This window comes from Xyrauchen texanus, chromosome 20 (genome assembly GCF_025860055.1).
Source record: "Xyrauchen texanus isolate HMW12.3.18 chromosome 20, RBS_HiC_50CHRs, whole genome shotgun sequence".
Taxonomy (NCBI): Eukaryota; Metazoa; Chordata; class Actinopteri; order Cypriniformes; family Catostomidae; genus Xyrauchen; species Xyrauchen texanus.
The window spans coordinates 42,540,639-42,561,706 of record NC_068295.1 but is presented as its reverse complement, the minus strand read 5'-3'; positions in this window follow the sequence as shown (position 1 = coordinate 42,561,706).

Below are 21,068 nucleotides of genomic sequence, written 5' to 3'. Positions count from 1 at the left end.
AAATGCTTTAAAATCACCCACTTATTTTTACACGATTTACTTCAAACTTTATGTGTATAATGTAAACACCGGCAGATGTAGACGTGTGAAAGGATTATTGATATCTTAAATACTGTTGTCGTGGCAGCTCTTCAAACTTGAATTTTCTTATTTGATGCCTGGTGCAGGGGCTCAGTAGCGCCACCTTCAGACAAAAGTGGGGTATTGGTTTCATACTTTGACCTACAGTCAGATATTTTGGTTTGAATGTGGAACACATTGCACAAGAACTTTGAAGCTCAAAAAAAAGCACATAAATGCAGCTTAAACAGCAAGGAAGTGTGTTATAACTTCTGCATACATTACTTGATCTCGATGAAACTTCAGCAGTTTCTTCACTGGAAGAGGCCGGTCGCGTGGATGTGACTATTGTGAGTCAAAGTTATAGCGCCACCAACTGGCAGAAGGAAGTGTGTCACTTTCAAAATGCTTTGAAATCACCCCTTATGTCTCAATTGAACAAACAGTTGATAAAGAAATCGGTATCAATATATTGAATTATGAATTATTGCAGTGATCAACTGTGATGTCCGGTTAAGATGAAAATAAACTATTACTCTGTCTAAGCGATTATCTTTCTGAAACACGTCACAAAAACTTACAGAAACGGATAACACAAACATGATGTTGGAAATATACACTTATCAGAATAGTTATATTAAACTTGGCTATTTCAGTTAAAGCCATTTCAGTTATAAAGCTGTCTCATATGTAATTTCTCCTTTAATTCTATAATATAACCACTAGGTGGAGGTCTAAGCACATTTTCTGTATTCTCGTTGTTTTAACGTAAGAAGAAGACTTGTACGTGCTGACTGTTGAGAACGGTGTTTGGAGTTTTTAAAAGACGCGGACCAGACGGAAAAACAAGACATACTGCATCATTGCGTTCAATATTTTAACGAGGGCCACTCGTGACGCTGTACACGGTGTAAACATCAGCTTGAGGACTCTTAAAAATGTATATACGTCTCAGTTCTGGATGGAGTTATTTGCAGACCTTAGAGATGCTGGATACTTCAACGGGAGTCGTGAGCGTCATTGCTTTGGTGATTTCACTCAGAACAGGGTTTCCAGGGTCTTAAAAGTCTTAAAAGTCTTAAATTTCAAAATCACAATTTAAGGCCTTAAAAAGTCTTAAATTTGCTGAAGTATTGTGTTCTAGGTCTTAAATAATTTTTAACAGGTCTTAATTTTCCTACGTCCATGTAAATCTCATTTAAATGCTCCCTAGCGCTTTGGAATGTTTTTTTTTTAATTCCGTGGTGTTGTAGTTTCTTTTTCAGCTAGTCCAAATATAATTCGCTGTATTATGACTACAAAATAGACCAACATGCAACAGCCAATCAGCTTTGAGCTTCCGTGTTATTGGCTGAAGTCTCTTGGATACCACAGAAAGACGTTAAACGGATTTTATTCAGCTATGAGGAAGTGCAAGTTTAGCGATACTTGGCTTGAAAAATCTGAATTTCGTGCTTGGTTAAAGCCAGTTGCAAATAACGCATTTGAAGCCTACTGCTTATGCAAGAAAGCTATTAAATTGGGAATGTTGGGTGTACGGGGCTGGAGTCTCATTCAAAAAGTGAAAAACATCTAACTGCTGTGAAGGGTCTCCAGCAAACGACAGCCATCAGCCATTACGCGCTTTGGAATAGCGGATGATGACTAATTTCCAAAATCACGGGACCGTTCGTGCTGATGTTCGACGAAAGTCTTAATCGCACCACCAAAACGAAACAGCTGGACCTGCACGCACGTATTTGGGAGGGCGGGCAGGTGCAGTCAAGATACCTGGGATCCCAGTTCATGGGTCATGCAACTGCCGAGGACTTAATGAAACATGTGAAAGTAAGTAAATGTTTTATTTTAGCAAATAAATAAATTTGAGCTAAAATTATTTTAGCTGTTACGACTTTGTTTATAGATTATTATTTTTTCATTAGCAAAAGGGTGATTAGAGTGATATTTTCTGTTGAGAACTCTGTTGCACCCTATTGACTTAAATGGGGCGCGTTCTCTTGAATTGCTTAGTTACCAATGATCGCTGCGTTAACTCGACAATCGACTACTGTGGACTTCGACCGAAAACAGGAAGGCCCTGTCCCAATATGCACACTATGCCCTAAGGCCTTCCTCGAAGTGGACACTTGTTGAAAGTGCACTTAGCGGAGTAAGTCGCTAAGGGCCCGGCTGTGAAAAGCAGAATTGGGACAGTTTTGCACACGTCACTATCTACGTCACTTCTGTTGTCATCAGGAGAGCAAACATAACGTGCAGGGTAGTCCGATAGACTTCTATATATCTCTGAACCGGAGCCTGTAGCGTTGAAATTTGACGTCTTGGGTAAGCTCACTGCAATGGTCTGCTGCTAATGGGTCGAGACTGCAATAAATAAAAATAAAAAGGAATAGGCTACAATAAATAATCTATGGCAGGGCTAGTATAATGGTGGCCCCCAGATCATCTTTATCTGGCCCTCCAACAGTTTTTTTATGTTTAAAAACCCTCACAATCTGATATCAAAGTGCCCTCTCAGCAAAGGTTTAGCGCGTTCATAGGCAACCGCATTCATCGGTGAGTTTAACAACGCTCATTGTGGTGTACAACCCCATTCATCGGTGAGTTTAACAACGCTCAACTGCAGGTAAAGCGGCATTCAGAGGTCAGTTTAACCAAAACAACGCTAAACTGCATGTGGCTAATGTTTACACTCAGGGTACATTACGGCATGTTTTCCATAACGCTACGACGTTCTCAATATAATTCATAATCCCACGTTTATAATGAACAACGCGTTATGGTTATTGTGTTATTAAAAACTGTGTACGCAGGTGTTACAGTTAACATGGTAACACTAAGTTACACCTGGTATACTTGTATGTTACTGATTAAGAAGTAATGTCAAAAAACAGTTATAACTGCATGAAGATGAATGGTAACACAATACTGGCAAAATACTGTTTACATCTTGCAAATGCATATGATTCAAGACTAGAATTCCCCAGAACGGAGGGAGGGGCAGGGTGACCAAACCTCATTATCATTTAAAGTCATATGCACTGAAACGGCGTGCTGAAAACGGAGCTGTTTTTGAGCAGTTAAAATTAGTGTTTTCTTAAAATACTAATGAGAATTTTTAATAAAAGTATATTACAAAGTTTTCATTTAGACCCTAAAGATTCATATTAACTTGTACAAAAATGGCATTATATGACCCCTTTAAGGTTACAAATACACACACACACACACACACACTCCATCATTGCAATCTTGACATTGCAGCCTGTTCATTATAGCCATAATAAAATATAATAATAAAATAGTAAACCTACCATATAAAAATTACTCTGTTTAAATAGTCAGTAGTACAATTCAGTATCATTCACAGTAAGCACCGCCCACTGTGATGTTTCCAAGCATATTTTTGAGCATGTAAAGAGGATGATTTTCTACGTCGGTATTGGAGCGTGAGTAAAGTACAAAGCCTATAATAACTGGCAGAAGGCAGTAAGACAAACAGGAAGTCTGTTATAACTTCTGCATACATTAATTGATCTCGACTGAAACTTCAGCAGTGTGTTCGCTGTAAGAGGCCGATCGCATGGATGTTGCTATTGTGAGTCAGTTATAGCGCCACCAACTGGCAGAAGGAAGTGTGTCACTTTCAAAATGCTTTTAAATCACCCCCTTATGTCTCAAGTGAACAAACAGACCAACAGAAAGTCAGATATTTTGGTTTGAATGTGGATTTCTTGGAATTTGCACACATCTTCTCGACGGTCGAGCGAGCTTACGTTATTGCCCGTCGTGGCGCGGCGACCCTAAAGGCCCAGGGTGGCGGTGCCACCGGCTTGGGCTCGCCATCGCTGCTCGCAGCTTTAATTATTATTATTATTATTTTTTTTTACGACTTACGGGGCACTTTTGGGGCTCTTAACATGCTCAAAAACTCTTGAAACTTTGCACACGGGTCAGAACCTGCGGTCATTAGGGCCGGGCTGAAGCTGGTACCCGGGCGTGGCAGGGGCTCGACAGCTCCCTGGAACAGGGTCCGAAAACTTGGTCTATAACTCAAACACGCTTGCATGTAATAATATGAAACTGGGTACACATATAGATCTCATCGTTTCATATATCCTTCATACTTTTACTTTTTACCCCAGACCAACAGGAAACCGTCTATTTAGGGTTGTTTGAAAACGCACGCAATGGAATTTGGAATACTCCTCCCAGAGAATTCCACCAATCGCCACCAAACTCGGTCAGCATGATGTCAAGACATTGAGCATGAAAAATTGCCGGCAGATTTTTGATATCTCTAACGGTTTGGCCGTGGCGAGGAAACGAAATGATGGCGAGAAACGAGAAACAGTCAGAGTGTTATAACTTCTGCATACATTAATTGATCTCGATGAAACTTCAGCGGTGTGTTCGCTGTAAGAGGCCGATCGCATGGATGTGACTATTGTGAGTCAAAGTTATAGCGCCACCAACTGGCAGAAGGAAGTGTGTCACTTTCAAAATGCTTTAAAATCACCCACTTATTGTTACACGATTTACTTCAAACTTTATGTGTATAATGTAAACACCGGCAGATGTAGACGTGTGAAAGGATTATTGATATCTTAAATACTGTTGTTGTGGCAGCTCTTCAAACTTGAATTTTCTTTTTTGATGCCTGGTGCAGGGGCTCAGTAGCGCCACCTTCAGACAAAAGTGGGGTATTGGTTTCATACTTTGACCTAGAGTCAGATATTTTGGTTTGAATGTGGAACACATTGCAAATGAACTTTGAAGCTCCAAAAGCACACAAAGGAAGCATAAAAGCAAGGAAGTGTGTTATAACTTTTGCATATATTAACTGATCTCGATGAAACTTCAGCAGTGTGTCACATGGATGTGACTACTGTGAGTCAAAGTTATAGCGCCACCAACTGGCAGAAGGAAGTGTGTCACTTTCAAAATGCTTTGAAATCACCCCCTTATGTCTCAATTGAACAAACAGTTGATAAAGAAATCGGGTATCAATATATTGAATTATGAATTATTGCAGTGATCAACTTTAATGTCCGGTTAAGATGAAAATAAACTATTGCTCTGTCTAAGCCATTATCTTTCTGAAACACGTCACAAAAACTTACAGAAACTGATAACACAAACATGATGTTGGAAATATACACTTATCAGAATAGTTATATTAAACTTTAGTCTATTTCAGTTAAAGCCATTTCAGTTATAAAGCTGTCTCATGTAATTTCTCCTTTAATTCTATAATATAACCACTAGGTGGAGTTCTAAGCCTATTTTCTGTATTCTCGTTGTTTTAACGTATGAAGAAGACTTGTACATGTTGTTGAGAACGCAGTAAAGTGTGACGCATATTTCGTTCTGTGAGTTTTATGAGTACTCCGAGTCTTTATTAAAACCAACACATGAAACATATGTCTAAAGAAAGTAGGGATGGGCTGATCGATCCGAACGTATCAAAACGTCCGAGAATGATGATCAAATTTCAAAATGCTTTGAAATCACACTCTTATTTTTATTGTAAACCTGTGATAAAACATATATGCTTGTGTTTTACATTTTTAAGAAAACAAAAAAAATGGCAGCAAACAACCACTTTTATAATTATTGTTTTGCGATCTTTGCGATTGATTTTCTTTCTGATTAATTTTCTGATAAATCTACCATTTGTTGTTGAAATGACGTAGTTCCAACGGGAGTGCGAAGTGGAGGGCGGGTCCACCTTCTTCATGTAGCCAATCAGATGAGCTAATCGCTAACTCTCGATTTACTCTTATCTGATTGGTTTAAAACACGCCAGTCACCAGAACACATCTTTAACATAATTTGGCTCAGACCCGTTCTCGTTGCTGCAATGGTACTTTTAATAATGCACACATGCATGTTAAATAATAAATAAATAAAAGAACAAATGAATAAATAAATGAATAAATAAACCATGATTACTTAAGGTTACAAATACACACACACACACACTCCATCATTGCAATCTTGACATCGCAGCCTGTTCATTATATCCGCAATAAAATATAATAATAAAATAGTAAACCTAACATATAAAAATTACTCTGTTTAAATTAGGGCTGGGCGATAAAACGATCTCGATATGGCATCGCGATAATATTTATTTAGACTACGATGATAAACTTTTGACATGTTTACTCGATATGGATAGACCTAACAGCCTATTACAAAGCAGAAATAAACGGACAACAGCCAGTCAGAACGCAGATTTTGGCTTGTGCGTCTAAGTACACGCCCATTTGCTAGCAGAGCACTGTTTGAGCTACCGGCAGTGAAGAAAGTGAGTGTAAAGAAAAAATGAGTGGAAACGACGAACTCGAACTATCTTCCAAAGCTGAGGAAATTGTTGACAAAAAAGGTAACAAGACGTCAATTATATGGAAGTGGTTTGGATATCTGAAAAGCGACGACGCGCAAATAAAGACGGTCTGCGAAATATGCCGTCGGTCGGTGATAACCAAGACGGAAACACAACAAATAAAACCTTTTCGGTCACCTGAAAAGGTACCATCCCAGCGACCACACCGAGAGTATGAAAATGCGGGCCCATGTTAATGTTACTCCGTCCAAAAGTTTTGCAGACTAGTCTTTCTGGCAAAAAACCTATAATAGGGTAATTAGGGTTACATGAGCACTACCTAAAAGGTGTAGCATAGTGACTGGTTTACAATGTTTACATTTTGCACTTTTTACTCAGATTGCTACCTCTAAAACATTTGAGATATTTAAAACCAGTACACAATTAATATTTTATTTATCTGACAGTTAAGTACTTAAATCTGCCAGGGACTTTGTGGTTCACTTGTTTACATTTGTTGTCTTGGTTGTACCTCTGCAAACATTTTGAAATGTTTGCTGCCCTGCCAAAGAAATTTGATGTGATAGTACTGTAGTCACAGCTTTTAGTTTGATATTTTATAATCAGTTACAAGGCAAGCTAACTTGCATTGTTTTGTCAAGGCAGATAAAGCATGTTTGCTAAAAGTAAAATGTTAACATTTAGATTTAAAGTTTATCAATATTCTTTTATAACAAAATATATTCTCAACCAATCCATGTTTGCACAGTTAAATGTTTGCATTGTTATTTATTTATGTTAATAAACTATATAGTTCAACTATTGAACCTTCTGGTTTCTTCAGGCATCATTATCAGTATACTTTTCAAACGGGCAGCATTATTAAATTATATATCGTAACAAATATCGATATCGATCAATATGGAAAAAATATCGTGATAATATATTTTGCCATATCGCCCAGCCCTAGTTTAAATAGTCAGTAGTACAATTCAGTATCATTCACAGTAAGCACCGCTCCACTGTGATGTTTCCAAGCATATTTTTAGCATGTAAAGCGGATGATTTTCTACGTCGGTATTGGAGCGTGAGTAAAGTACAAAGCCTATAATAAAGAATAGTTTAGCATCCAAATACATCGCAAATGTAAAAACATTTTGATTGTAAAGAGAGCGTTTTTTTATTACGTGTTCTGTTCTGAATATCATTCAATTTCAAGGATTTGTTGTGGAATGTTTTGAGAGTATCATCAAATAAGAATAATTCTCTCGTTTTAGTGATTCCCTAGTTATTTTTTTTATAATTCTAATCAGGTAAGGCAAGTAATATTCTCTGTGTCTTTATATAAATAAACCAAAACAAAAAGTTTGAGCAACCGCTGCTTTATGGCACGTTTTGGATTGTGGTCAGCACAGAAAACAGCGCACGATTCTTAAATGGTTTGAAAGTTATATTGAAATGCTTACAAAGGAATGGATAAGAGGAATCGACATTTTTATTTAAAAACAAGTCATCTGAAACCTGACATCAAGTAAGGTGAGGAACAACGAATTTCACACACTTGGAAAATGCTTTTTATTTTAATGAGTGAATGTGGCTCTTAAAAGAGCCATTGTTGCTGCCCTTAAAAGGACATTTGTTGCTTCATCTTCTGAGTTCCACCTGCAGAGCTTCTCGGAGGTTGCTCGGCAGAAGCTGGTTTCCCTCTGGTCTCAGGTGGACTCCGTCTCTGCACAGATGGAACAAGCCGATGTTTCTGTGGTGAATGCAGCGCATCTGCCTCTCTGCCAAGAAGCCAGACATGGAGCCGTTGATCCACCGCCGGCTTCGTTCAATGCCATAGCCAGTCCTGCCAGTCTGTCCTCTCCAATTTAGACGGGGTAAAATGCCAGAAAACACCAGCCTGGTTCTGGGAAACATTTGTAAGACTTCGGTCAGGTCACTCTTTATTTCCGAAGAAAATCGAGGCGGTTGCGGCCCACCCGACACAAACTGTTCCCTCCCAGGTGAATAATGAGAATATCTGGAGCTGTAGCTTTGGCCCTGAGAGAGCGCAGAGCTGGAAACAGCTGCTCCCAGAGTCTGCCTCCTCTGCCGTCCCAGGTGATCTCACACTGAAGACCGAGGTTTCCGTCCAGGCGCTGCTCACAGAAGCGAGTATGCAGTGTGCGGATGATGGAACTGCCGACGATCCAAACACGTGAAGCCATCTCAAAGACGAGTGAGGGAATGTGATTTACAACCGGTATTTATGAGTGTTGCACGTTTGGTTCCTAAAGGTGTTACAGGCCCCACCCATTTCCAGATTCAATAATCGGCTCGTTCTTACATAGTAGAGCACGTTCGCACATGCGCAGTCTTCAAAAACGGTGCTTTATTTATTTATGTACCGTACAAAAACGGTACATAAATAACATTTGTATGTGTTCTAAACAAAAGACACAGGTTGTACTGAATGTCAGCTTGTTTATTTGGCTCAAGATAAGGATTTATTAAGTCCACATGTCATGCAAACAAGAAATGCTTCTAACTAGGTCGAGAGCTGTCGTTGCGAATGTTCGTTGGAGCTCTACAGCACACATCTTCTTCTCGACAGTCAAAGCGAGGTTACGTTATTGCCCATCGTGCACAGCAACCCTAAAGGCACGGGGGTGGCGGTGCCACCGGCTTGGGCCCGTCATCGCTGCTCGCAGCTTTAATTAGGGCCCAAGCCTTGAAAAGGCAAGGCCCTATTGTTTTCGTTAGGATTATTAGGGCCCAAGCACAAAGTGCGTAGGACCCTATTGTTTTCGTTAGGATTATTATTATTATTATTATTATTATTTTTACGACTTACGGGGCACTTTTGGGGCTCTTAACATGCTCAAAAACTCTTGAAACTTTGCACACGGGTCAGAACCTGCGGTCATTAGGGCCGGGCTGAAGCTGGTACCCGGGCGTGGCAGGGGGGCTCGACAGCGCCCCCTGGAACAGGGTCCGAAAACTTGGTCTATAACTCAAACATGCTTGCATGTAATAATATGAAACTCGGTACACATATAGATCTCATCGTTTCATATATCCTTCATACTTTTACTTTTTACCCCAGACCAACAGGAAACCGTCTATTTAGGGTTGTTTGAAAAACTCACGCAATGGAATTTGGAATAATCCTCCCAGAGAATTCCACCAATCGCCACCAAACTCGGTCAGCATGATGTCAAGACATTGAGCATGAAAAATTGCCGGCAGATTTTTGATATCTCTAACGGTTTGGCCGTGGCGAGGAAACGAAATGATGGCGAGAAACGAGAAACAGTCAGAGTGTTACAACTTCTGCATACATTAATTGATCTCGATGAAACTTCAGCGGTGTGTTCGCTGTAAGAGGCCGATCGCATGGATGTGACTATTGTGAGTCAAAGTTATAGCGCCACCAACTGGCAGAAGGAAGTGTGTCACTTTCAAAATGCTTTAACTTATTGTTACACTATTTACTTCAGACTTTATGTGTATAATGTAAACACCCGGCAGATGTAGACGTGTGAAAGGATTACTGATATCTTAAATACTGTTGTCGTGGCAGCTCTTCAAACTTGAATTTTCTTTTTGATGCCTGGTGCAGGGGCTCAGTAGCGCCACCTTCAGACAAATGTGGGGTATTGGTTTCATACTTTGACCTACAGTCAGATATTTTGGTTTGAATGTGGAACACATTGCACAAGAACTTTGAAGCTCAAAAAAGCACATAAATGCAGCTTAAACAGCAAGGAAGTGTGTTATAACTTCTGCATACATTACTTGATCTCGATGAAACTTCAGCAGTTTCTTCACTGGAAGAGGCCGGTCAGCGAGGATGTGACTATTGTGAGTCAAAGTTATAGCGCCACCAACTGGCAGAAGTAAGTGTGTCACTTTCAAAATGCTTTGAAATCACCCCTTATGTCTCAATTGAACAAACAGTTGATAAAGAAATCGGTATCAATATATTGAATTATGAATTATTGCAGTGATCAACTGTGATGTCCGGTTAAGATGAAAATAAACTATTACTCTGTCTAAGCGATTATCTTTCTGAAACACGTCACAAAAACTTACAGAAACGGATAACACAAACATGATGTTGGAAATATACACTTATCAGAATAGTTATATTAAACTTGTCTATTTCAGTTAAAGCCATTTCAGTTATAAAGCTGTCTCATATGTAATTTCTCCTTTAATTCTATAATATAACCACTAGGTGGAGGTCTAAGCACATTTTCTGTATTCTCGTTGTTTTAACGTAAGAAGAAGACTTGTACGTGTTGACTGTTGAGAACGGTGTTTGGAGTTTTTAAAAGACGCGGACCAGACGGAAAAACAAGACATACTGCATCATTGCGTTCAATATTTTAACGAGGGCCACTCGTACGCTGTACACGGTGTAAACATCAGCTTGAGGACTCTTAAAAATGTATATACGTCTCAGTTCTGGATGGAGTTATTTGCAGACCTTAGAGATGCTGGATACTTCAACGGGAGTCGTGGCGTCATTGCTTTGGTGATTTTACTCAGAACAGGGTTTCCACGGGGTCTTAAAAAGTCTTAAAAAGTCTAAAATTTCAAAATCACAATTTAAGGCCTTAAAAAGTCTTAAATTTGCTGAAGTATTGTGTTCTAGGTCTTAAATAATTTTTAACAGGTCTTACTTTTCCTACGTCCATGTAAATCTCATTTAAATGCTCCCTAGCGCTTTGGAATGTTTTTTTTTAATTCCGTGGTGTTGTAGTTTCTTTTTCAGCTAGTCCAAATATAATTCAGCTGTATTATGACTACCAAATAGACCAACATGCAACAGCCAATCAGCTTTGAGCTTCCGTGTTATTGGCGCGAGTCTCTCGGATACCACAGAAAGGCGTTAAGCGGATTTTATTCAGCTATGAGGAAGTGCAAGTTTAGCGATACTTGGCTTGAAAAATCTGAATTTACGTGCTTGGTTAAAGCCAGTTGCAAATAACGCATTTGAAGCCAACTGCTTATGCAAGAAAGCTATTAAATTGGGAATGTTGGGTGTACGGGCGCTGGAGTCTCATTCAAAAAGTGAAAAACATCTAACTGCTGTGAAGGGTCTCCAGCAAACGACAGCCATCAGCCATTACGCGCTTTGGAATAGCGGATGATGACTAATTTCCAAAATCACGGGACCGTTACGTGCTGATGTTCGACGAAAGTCTTAATCGCACCACCAAAAGCGAAACAGCTGGACCTGCACGTACGTTTTTGGGAGGGCGGGCAGGTGCAGTCAAGATACCTGGGATCCCAGTTCATGGGTCATGCAACTGCCGAGGACTTAATGAAACATGTGAAAGTAAATGTTTTATTTTAGCAAATAAATAAATTTGAGCTAAAATTATTTTAGCTGTTACGACTTTGTTTATACATTATTATTTTTTTCATTAGCAAAAGGGTGATTAGAGTGATATTTTCTGTTGAGAACTCTGTTGCACCCTATTGACTTAAATGGGGCACGTTCTCTTGAATTGCTTAGTTACCAATGATCGCGCGCGTTAACTCGACAATCGACTACTGTGGACTTCGACCGAAAACAGGAAGGCCCTGTCCCAATATGCACACTATGCCCTAAGGCCTTCCTCGAAGTGGACACTTGTTGAAAGTGCACTTAGCGGAGTAAGTCGCTAAGGGCCCAGCTGTGAAAAGCAGAATTGGGACAGTTTTGCACACGTCACTATCTACGTCACTTCTGTTGTGATCAGGAGAGCAAACATAACGTGCAGGGTAGTCCGATAGACTTCTATATATCTCTGAACCGGAGCCTGTAGCGTTGAAATTTGACGTCTTGGGTAAGCTCACTGCAATGGTCTGCTGCGAATGGGTCGAGACTGCAATAAATAAAAATAAAAAGGAATAGGCTACAATGAATGATCTATGGCAGGGCTAGTATAATGGTGGCCCCCAGATCATCTTTATCTGACCCTCCAACAGTTTTTTTTATTTTTAAAAACCCTCACAATCTGATATCAAAGTGCCCTCTCAGCAAAGGTTTAGTGCGTTCATAGGCAACCGCATTCATCGGTGAGTTTAACAACGCTCATTGTGGCGTACAACACCATTCATCGGTGAGTTTAACAATGCTCAACTGCAGGTAAAGCAGCACTCAGAGGTGAGTTCAACCAAAACAACGCTAAACTGCATGTGGCTAATGTTTACACTCAGGGTACATTACGGCATGTTTTCCATAACGTTACGACGTTCTCAATATAATTCATAATCACACGTTTATAATGAACAACGCGTTATGGTTATTGTGTTATTAAAAACTGTGTACGCAGGTGTTACAGTTAACATGGTAACACTAAGTTACACCTGGTTTACTTGTATGTTACTGATTAAGAAGTAATGTAAAAAAAACAGTTATAACTGCATGAAGATGAATGGTAACACAATACTGGCAAAATACTGTTTACATCTTGCAAATGCATATGATTCAAGACTACAATTCCCCCAGAACGGAGGGAGGGGCGGGGTGACCAAACCTCATTATCATTTAAAGTCATATGCACTGAAACGGCGTGCTGAAAACGGAGCTGTTTTTGAGCAGTTAAAATTTGTGTTTTCTTAAAACACTAATGAGAATTTTTAATAAAAGTATATTACAAAGTTTTCATTTAGACCCTAAAGATTCATATTAACTTGTACAAAAATGGCATTATATGACCCCTTTAAGGTTACAAATACACACACACACACACACTCCATCATTGCAATCTTGACATTGCAGCCTGTTCATTATAGCCGCAATAAAATATAATAATAAAATAGTAAACCTACCATATAAAAATTACTCTGTTTAAATAGTCAGTAGTACAATTCAGTATCATTCACAGTAAGCACCGCTCCACTGTGATGTTTCCAAGCATATTTTTAGCATGCAAAGAGGATGATTTTCTACGTCGGTATTGGAGCATGAGTAAAGTACAAAGCCTATAATAACTGGCAGAAGGCAGTAAGAGAAACAGGAAGTCTGTTATAACTTCTGCATACATTAATTGATCTCGACGAAACTTCAGCAGTGTGTTAGCTGTAAGAGGCCGATCGCATGGATGTTGCTATTGTGAGTCAGTTATAGCGCCACCAACTGGCAGAAGGAAGTGTGTCACTTTCAAAATGCTTTTAAATCACCCCTTATGTCTCAAGTGAACAAACAGACCAACAGAAAGTCAGATATTTTGGTTTGAATGTGGATTTCTTGGAATTTGCACACATCTTCTCGACGGTCGAAGCGAGCTTACGTTATTGCCCGTCATGCGCGGCGACCCTAAAGGCCCAGGGGTGGCGGTGCCACCGGCTTGGGCCCGTCATCGCTGCTCGCAGCTTTAATTATTATTATTATTATTTTTTTTTTTTAACGACTTACGGGGCACTTTTGGGGCTCTTAACATGCTCAAAAACTCTTGAAACTTTGCACATGGGTCAGAACCTGCGGTCATTAGGGCCGGGCTGAAGCTGGTACCCGGGCGTGGCAGGGGGGCTCGACAGCGCCCCCTGGAACAGGGTCCGAAAACTTGGTCTATAACTCAAACACGCTTGCATGTAATAATATGAAACTGGGTACACATATAGATCTCATCGTTTCATATATCCTTCATACTTTTACTTTTTACCCCAGACCAACAGGAAACCGTCTATTTAGGGTTGTTTGAAAAACGCACGCAATGGAATTTGGAATACTCCTCCCAGAGAATTCCACCAATCGCCACCAAACTCGGTCAGCATGATGTCAAGACATTGAGCATGAAAAATTGCCGGCAGATTTTTGATATCTCTAACGGTTTGGCCGTGGCGAGGAAACGAAATGATGGCGAGAAACGAGAAACAGTCAGAGTGTTATAACTTCTGCATACATTAATTGATCTCGATGAAACCGCAGCAGTGTGATCGCTGGAAGAGGCCGATCGCATGGATGTGACTATTGTGAGTCAAAGTTATAACGCCACCAACTGGCAGAAGGAAGTGTGTCACTTTCAAAATGCTTTGAAATCACACTCTTATTTTTACACGATTTACTTAAAACTTTATGTGTATAATGTAAACACACGGCAGTTGTAGACGTGTGAAATGATTATTGATATCTTAAATACTGTGGTCGTGGCAGCGCTTCAAAGTTGAACATTCTTTTTTGATGCGTGGTGCAGGGGCTCAGTAGCGCCACCTGTTGACAAAAGTGGGGTATTGGTTTTATACTTCGACCTAGAGTCACAAAACTCAGGAATTATATTGATCTCATCGAGCCGGACAACTTTCTAATTTACAGTCATTAGCTCAGACCAACAGAAAGTCAGATATTTTTGTTTGTATGTGGAACACATTGCAAAGGAAACTTTGAAACTCCAAAAACCCCATAAAGGTAGCATATAATGGGAGCAAATAGCAAGGAAGTGTGTTATAACTTCTGCATACATTAACTGATCTCGATGAAACTTCAGTAGTGTATCACATGGATGTGACTATTGTGAGTCAAAGTTATAGCGCCACCAACTGGCAGAAGGAAGTGTGTCACTTTCAAAATGCTTTGAAATCACCCTCTTATGTCTCAAGTGAACAAACAGAGCAACAGAAAGTCAGATATTTTGGTTTGAATGTGGAACACATTGCAAATGAACTTTGAAGCTCCAAAAAGCACACAAAGGAAGCATAAAAGCAAGGAAGTGCGTTATAACTTTTGCATACATTAACTGATCTCGATGAAACTTCAGCAGTGTGTCACATGGATGTGACTACTGTGAGTCAAAGTTATAGCGCCACCAACTGGCAGAAGGAAGTGTGTCACTTTCAAAATGCTTTGAAATCACCCCCTTATGTCTCAATTGAACATCAACAGTTGATAAAGAAATCGGGTATCAATATATTGAATTATGAATTATTGCAGTGATCAACTTTGATGTCCGGTTAAGATGAAAATAAACTATTGCTCTAAGCGATTATCTTTCTGAAACACGTCACAAAAACTTACAGAAACTGATAACACAAACATGATGTTGGAAATATACACTTATCAGAATAGTTATATTAAACTTGTCTATTTCAGTTAAAGCCATTTCAGTTATAAAGCTGTCTCATGTAATTTCTCCTTTAATTCTATAATATAACCACTAGGTGGAGTTCTAAGCTTATTTTCTGTATTCTCGTTGTTTTAACGTATGAAGAAGACTTACATGTTGTTGAGAACGCAGTAAAGTGTGACGCATATTTCGTTCTGTGAGTTTTATGAGTACTCCGAGTCTTTATTAAAACCAACACATGAAACATATGTCTAAAGAAAGTAGGGATGGGCTGATCGATCCGAACGTATCAAAACGTCCGAGAATGATGATCAAATTTCAAAATGCTTTGAAATCACACTCTTGTTTTTATTGTAAACCTGTGATAAAACATCGATGCTTGTGTTTTACATTTTTAAGAAAACAAAAAAAAAATGGCAGCAAACAACCACTTTTATAATTATTGTTTTGCGATCTTTGCGATTGATTTTCTTTCTGATTAATTTTCTGATAAATCTACCATTTGTTGTTGAAATGACGTAGTTCCAACGGGAGCGCGAAGTGGAGGGCGGGTCCACCTTCTTCATGTAGCCAATCAGATGAGCTAATCGCTAACTCTCGATTTACTCTTATCTGATTGGTTAAAAACACGCCAGTCACCAGAACACATCTTTAACATAATTTGGCTCAGACCCGTTCTCGCTGCTGCAATGGTACTTTTAATAATGCACACATGCATGTTAAATAATAAATAAATAAAAGAACAAATGAATAAATAAATGAATAAATAAACCATGATTACTTAAGGTTACAAATACACACACACACACACACTCCATCATTGCAATCTTGACATCGCAGCCTGTTCATTATAGCCGCAATAAAATATAATAATAAAATAGTAAACCTAACATATAAAAATTACTCTGTTTAAATTAGGGCTGGGCGATAAAACGATCTCGATATGGCATCGCGATAATATTTATTTAGACTACGATGATAAACTTTTGACATGTTTACTCGATATGGATAGACCTAACAGCCTATTACAAAGCAGAAATAAACGGACAACAGCCAGTCAGAACGCAGATTTTGGCTTGTAGCGTCTAAGTACACGCCCATTTGCTAGCGGAGCACTGTTTGAGCTACCGGCAGTGAAGAAAGTGAGTGTAAAGAAAAATGAGTGGAAACGACGAACTCGAACTATCTTCCAAAGCTGAGGAAATTGTTGACAAAAAAGGTAACAAGACGTCAATTATATGGAAGTGGTTTGGATATCTGAAAAGCGACGATGCGCAAATAAAGACGGTCTGCGAAATATGCCGTCGGTCGGTGATAACCAAGACGGGAAACACAACAAATAAAACCTTTTCGGTCACCTGAAAAGGTACCATCCCAGCGACCACACCGAGAGTATGAAAATGCGGGCCCATGTTAATGTTACTCCGTCCAAAAGTTTTGCAGACTAGTCTTTCTGGCAAAAAACCTATAATAGGGTAATTAGGGTTACATAGGATGAGCACTACCTAAAAGGTGTAGCATAGTGACTGGTTTACAATGTTTACATTTTGCACTTTTTACTCAGATTGCTACCTCTAAAACATTTGAGATGTTTAAAACCAGTACACAATTAATATTTTATTTATCTGACAGTTAAGTACTTAAATCTGCCAGGGACTTTGTGGTTCACTTGTTTACATTTGTTGTCTTGGTTGTACCTCTGCAAACATTTTGAAATGTTTGCTGCCCTGCCAAAGAAATTTGATGTGATAGTACTGTAGTCACAGCTTTTAGTTTGATATTTTATAATCAGTTACAAGGCAAGCTAACTTGCATTGTTTTGTCAAGGCAGATAAAGCATGTTTGCTAAAAGTAAAATGTTAACATTTAGATTTAAAGTTTATCAATATTCTTTTATAACAAAATATATTCTCAACCAATCCATGTTTGCACAGTTAAATGTTTGCATTGTTATTTATTTATGTTAATAAACTATATAGTTCAACTATTGTACCTTCTGGTTTCTTCAGGCATCATTATCAGTATACTTTTCAAACGGGCAGCATTATTAAATTATATATCGTAACAAATATCGATATCGATCAATATGGAAAAAAATATCGTGATAATATATTTTGCCATATCGCCCAGCCCTAGTTTAAATAGTCAGTAGTACAATTCAGTATCATTCACAGTAAGCACCGCTCCACTGTAATGTTTCCAAGCATATTTTTACGCATGTAAAGCGGATGATTTTCTACGTCGGTATTGGAGCGTGAGTAAAGTACAAAGCTTATAATAAAGAATAGTTTAGCATCCAAATACATCGCAAATGTAAAAACATTTTGATTGTAAAGAGAGCGTTTTTTTATTCGTGTTCTGTTCTGAATATCATTCAATTTCAAGGATTTGTTGTGGAATGTTTTGAGAGTATCATCAAATAAGAATAATTCTCTCGTTTTAGTGATTCCCTAGTTATTTTTTTTATAATTCTAATCAGGTAAGGCAAGTAATATTCTCTGTGTCTTTATATAAATAAACCAAAACAAAAAAGTTTGAGCACCGCTGCTTTATGGCACGTTTTGGATTGTGGTCAGCACAGAAAACAGCGCACGATTCTTAAATGGTTTGAAAGTTATATTGAAATGCTTACAAAGGAATGGATAAGAGGAATCGACATTTTTATTTAAAAACAAGTCATCTGAAACCTGACATCAAGTAAGGTGAGGAACAACGAATTTCACACACTTGGAAAATGCTTTTTATTTGAATGAGTGAATGTGGCTCTTAAAAGAGCCATTGTTGCTGCCCTTAAAAGGACATTTGTTGCTTCATCTTCTGAGTTCCACCTGCAGAGCTTCTCGGAGGTTGCTCGGCAGAAGCTGGTTTCCCTCTGGTCTCAGGTGGACTCCGTCTCTGCACAGATGGAACAAGCCGATGTTTCTGTGGTGAATGCAGCGCATCTGCCTCTCTGCCAAGAAGCCAGACATGGCGCCGTTGATCCACCGCCGGCTTCGTTCAATGCCATAGCCAGTCCTGCCAGTCTGTCCTCTCCAATTTAGACGGGGTAAAATGCCAGAAAACACCAGCCTGGTTCTGGGAAACATTTGTAAGACTTCAGTCAGGTCACTCTTTATTTCCCGAAGAAAATCGAGGCGGTTGCGGCCCACCCGACACAAACTGTTCCCTCCCAGGTGAATAATGAGAATATCTGGAGCTGTAGCTTTGGCCCTGAGAGAGCGCAGAGCTGGAAACAGCTGCTCCCAGAGTCTGCCTCCTCTGCCGTCCCAGGTGATCTCACACTGAAGACCGAGGTTTCCGTCCAGGCGCTGCTCACAGAAGCGAGTATGCAGTGTGCGGATGATGGAACTGCCGACGATCCAAACACGTGAAGCCATCTCAAAGACGAGTGAGGGAATGTGATTTACAACCGGTATTTATGAGTGTTGCACGTTTGGTTCCTAAAGGTGTTACAGGCCCCACCCATTTCCAGATTCAATAATTGGCTCGTTCTTACATAGTAGAGCACGTTACGCACATGCGCAGTCTTCAAAAACGGTGCTTTAAATCTCTTGACAAACTAAAAAACATAAATAACATTTGTATGTGTTCTAAACAAAAGACACAGGTTGTACTGAATGTCAGCTTGTTTATTTGGCTCAAGATAAGGATTTATTAAGTCCACATGTCATGCAAACAAGAAATGCTTCTAACTAGGTCGAGAGCTGTCGTTGCGAATGTTCGTTGGAGCTCTACAGCACACATCTTCTCGACAGTCAAAGCGAGGTTACATTATTGCCCATCGTGCACAGCAACCCTAAAGGCACAGGGGTGGCGGTGCCACCGGCTTGGGCCCGCCATCGCTGCTTGCAGCTATATTTTTATTTGAATTTATTCTTTATTTTAATAGTCAGCATTTGACTGATTCTAAACAGTAATGATGTTTAATTAGCTATTTATTTTATTTTTATTTATTCTTTATTTTAATAGTCAGCTTCAGCAGTGTGTCACATGGATGTGACTATTGTGAGTCAAAGTTATAGCGCCACCAACTGGCAGAAGGAAGTGTGTCACTTTCAAAATGCTTTGAAATCACCCTCTTATGTCTCAAGTGAACAAACAGACCAACAGAGAGTCAGATATTTTGGTTTGAATGTGGAACACATTGCAAATGAACTTTGAAGCTCCAAAAAGCACATAAAGGGAGCTTAAAAGCAAGGTAGTCTGTCAAAATCTTTCAGACTTCTGCATACATTAACTGATCTCGATGAAACTTCAGCAGTGCATTTAATTATAATTACATTAATAAACCTGTACAAAGACCTCCAGATAAATACTGGCCTTCTGGATTACCACATTTAAGTGCTGCAAAAGATATTGACCACTGCAGGCCAACTGGAAATCGTCTATTTAGGGTTTTTTGGAAAACGCATGCAATGGAATGTGAAATACTCCTCCTAGAGAATTCCACCAATCGCCACGAAACTCGGTCAGCATGAAGTCAAGACATTTAGGATGAAAAATTGACAGCGGATTTTTGATATCTCGAACGGTTTGGCCGTGGCGAGGAAACGAAATGATGGTGCGAAAAAAGAAACAGGAAGTGTGTTATAACTTCTGCATACATTAATTGATCTCGATGAAACTTCAGCAGTGTGTTCGCTGTAAGAGGCCGATCGCATGGATGTGAGTATTGTGAGTCAAAGTTATAGCGCCACCGACTGGCAGAAGGAAGTGTGTCACTTTCAAAATGCTTTGAAATCACCCTCTTATTTTTACCCGATTTACTTAAAACTTTAGGTGTATAATGTAAACACACGGCAGATGTAGACATGTGAAAGGATTATTGATATCTTCGATACTGTCGCCGCGGCAACGCTTCAAACTCGAATATTCTTTTTTGATGCTTTTGAGACTCTTAGCATACTTGAAATTGCATGAAACTCGACAGACACATCACATTTATTAGCCAGTAGACATGTGCAAAGTTTCAGAAACGGGCGCGGTGCAGGGGCTCAGTAGCGCCACCTTTTGACAAAAGTGGGGGGGTTGCTTTACACTTTGACCCACAGTCACAAAACTCAGCGTGTATATTGTTCTCATCGAGCCGAACAACTTTCTAATTTACAGTCATTAGCTCCGACCAACAGAAAGTCAGATATTGTGGTTTGAATGTGAATTTCTTGGAATTTTTCTCTCTCTGACAGACAGAGTGGCCCCTCCCGTTCTGTGTTTTTCTCTATCTCTGTCTCTCTCTGACAAAGTGCCCCCTGCCAATTCTGTGTGTGTGTGTGGTTGTGGGGAGGGGAGCGGGAGGGAGCCGGACAACTTTCCAAATTTACAGTCATTAGTCCAACAGAAAGTCTGATATTTTGGTTTGAATGTGGAACACATTGCAATTGAAACTTTGAAGCTCCAAAAACCTCATAAAGGTAGCATATAAAGGGAGCAAATAGCAAGGAAGTGTGTTATAACTTCTGCATACATTAACTGATCTCGATGAAACTTCAGCAGTGTGTCACATGGATGTGACTATTGTGAGTCAAAGTTATAGCGCCACCAACTGGCAGAAGGAAGTGTGTCACTTTCAAAATGCTTTGAAATCACCCTCTTATGTCTCAAGTGAACAAACAGACCAACAGAAAGTCAGATATTTTGGT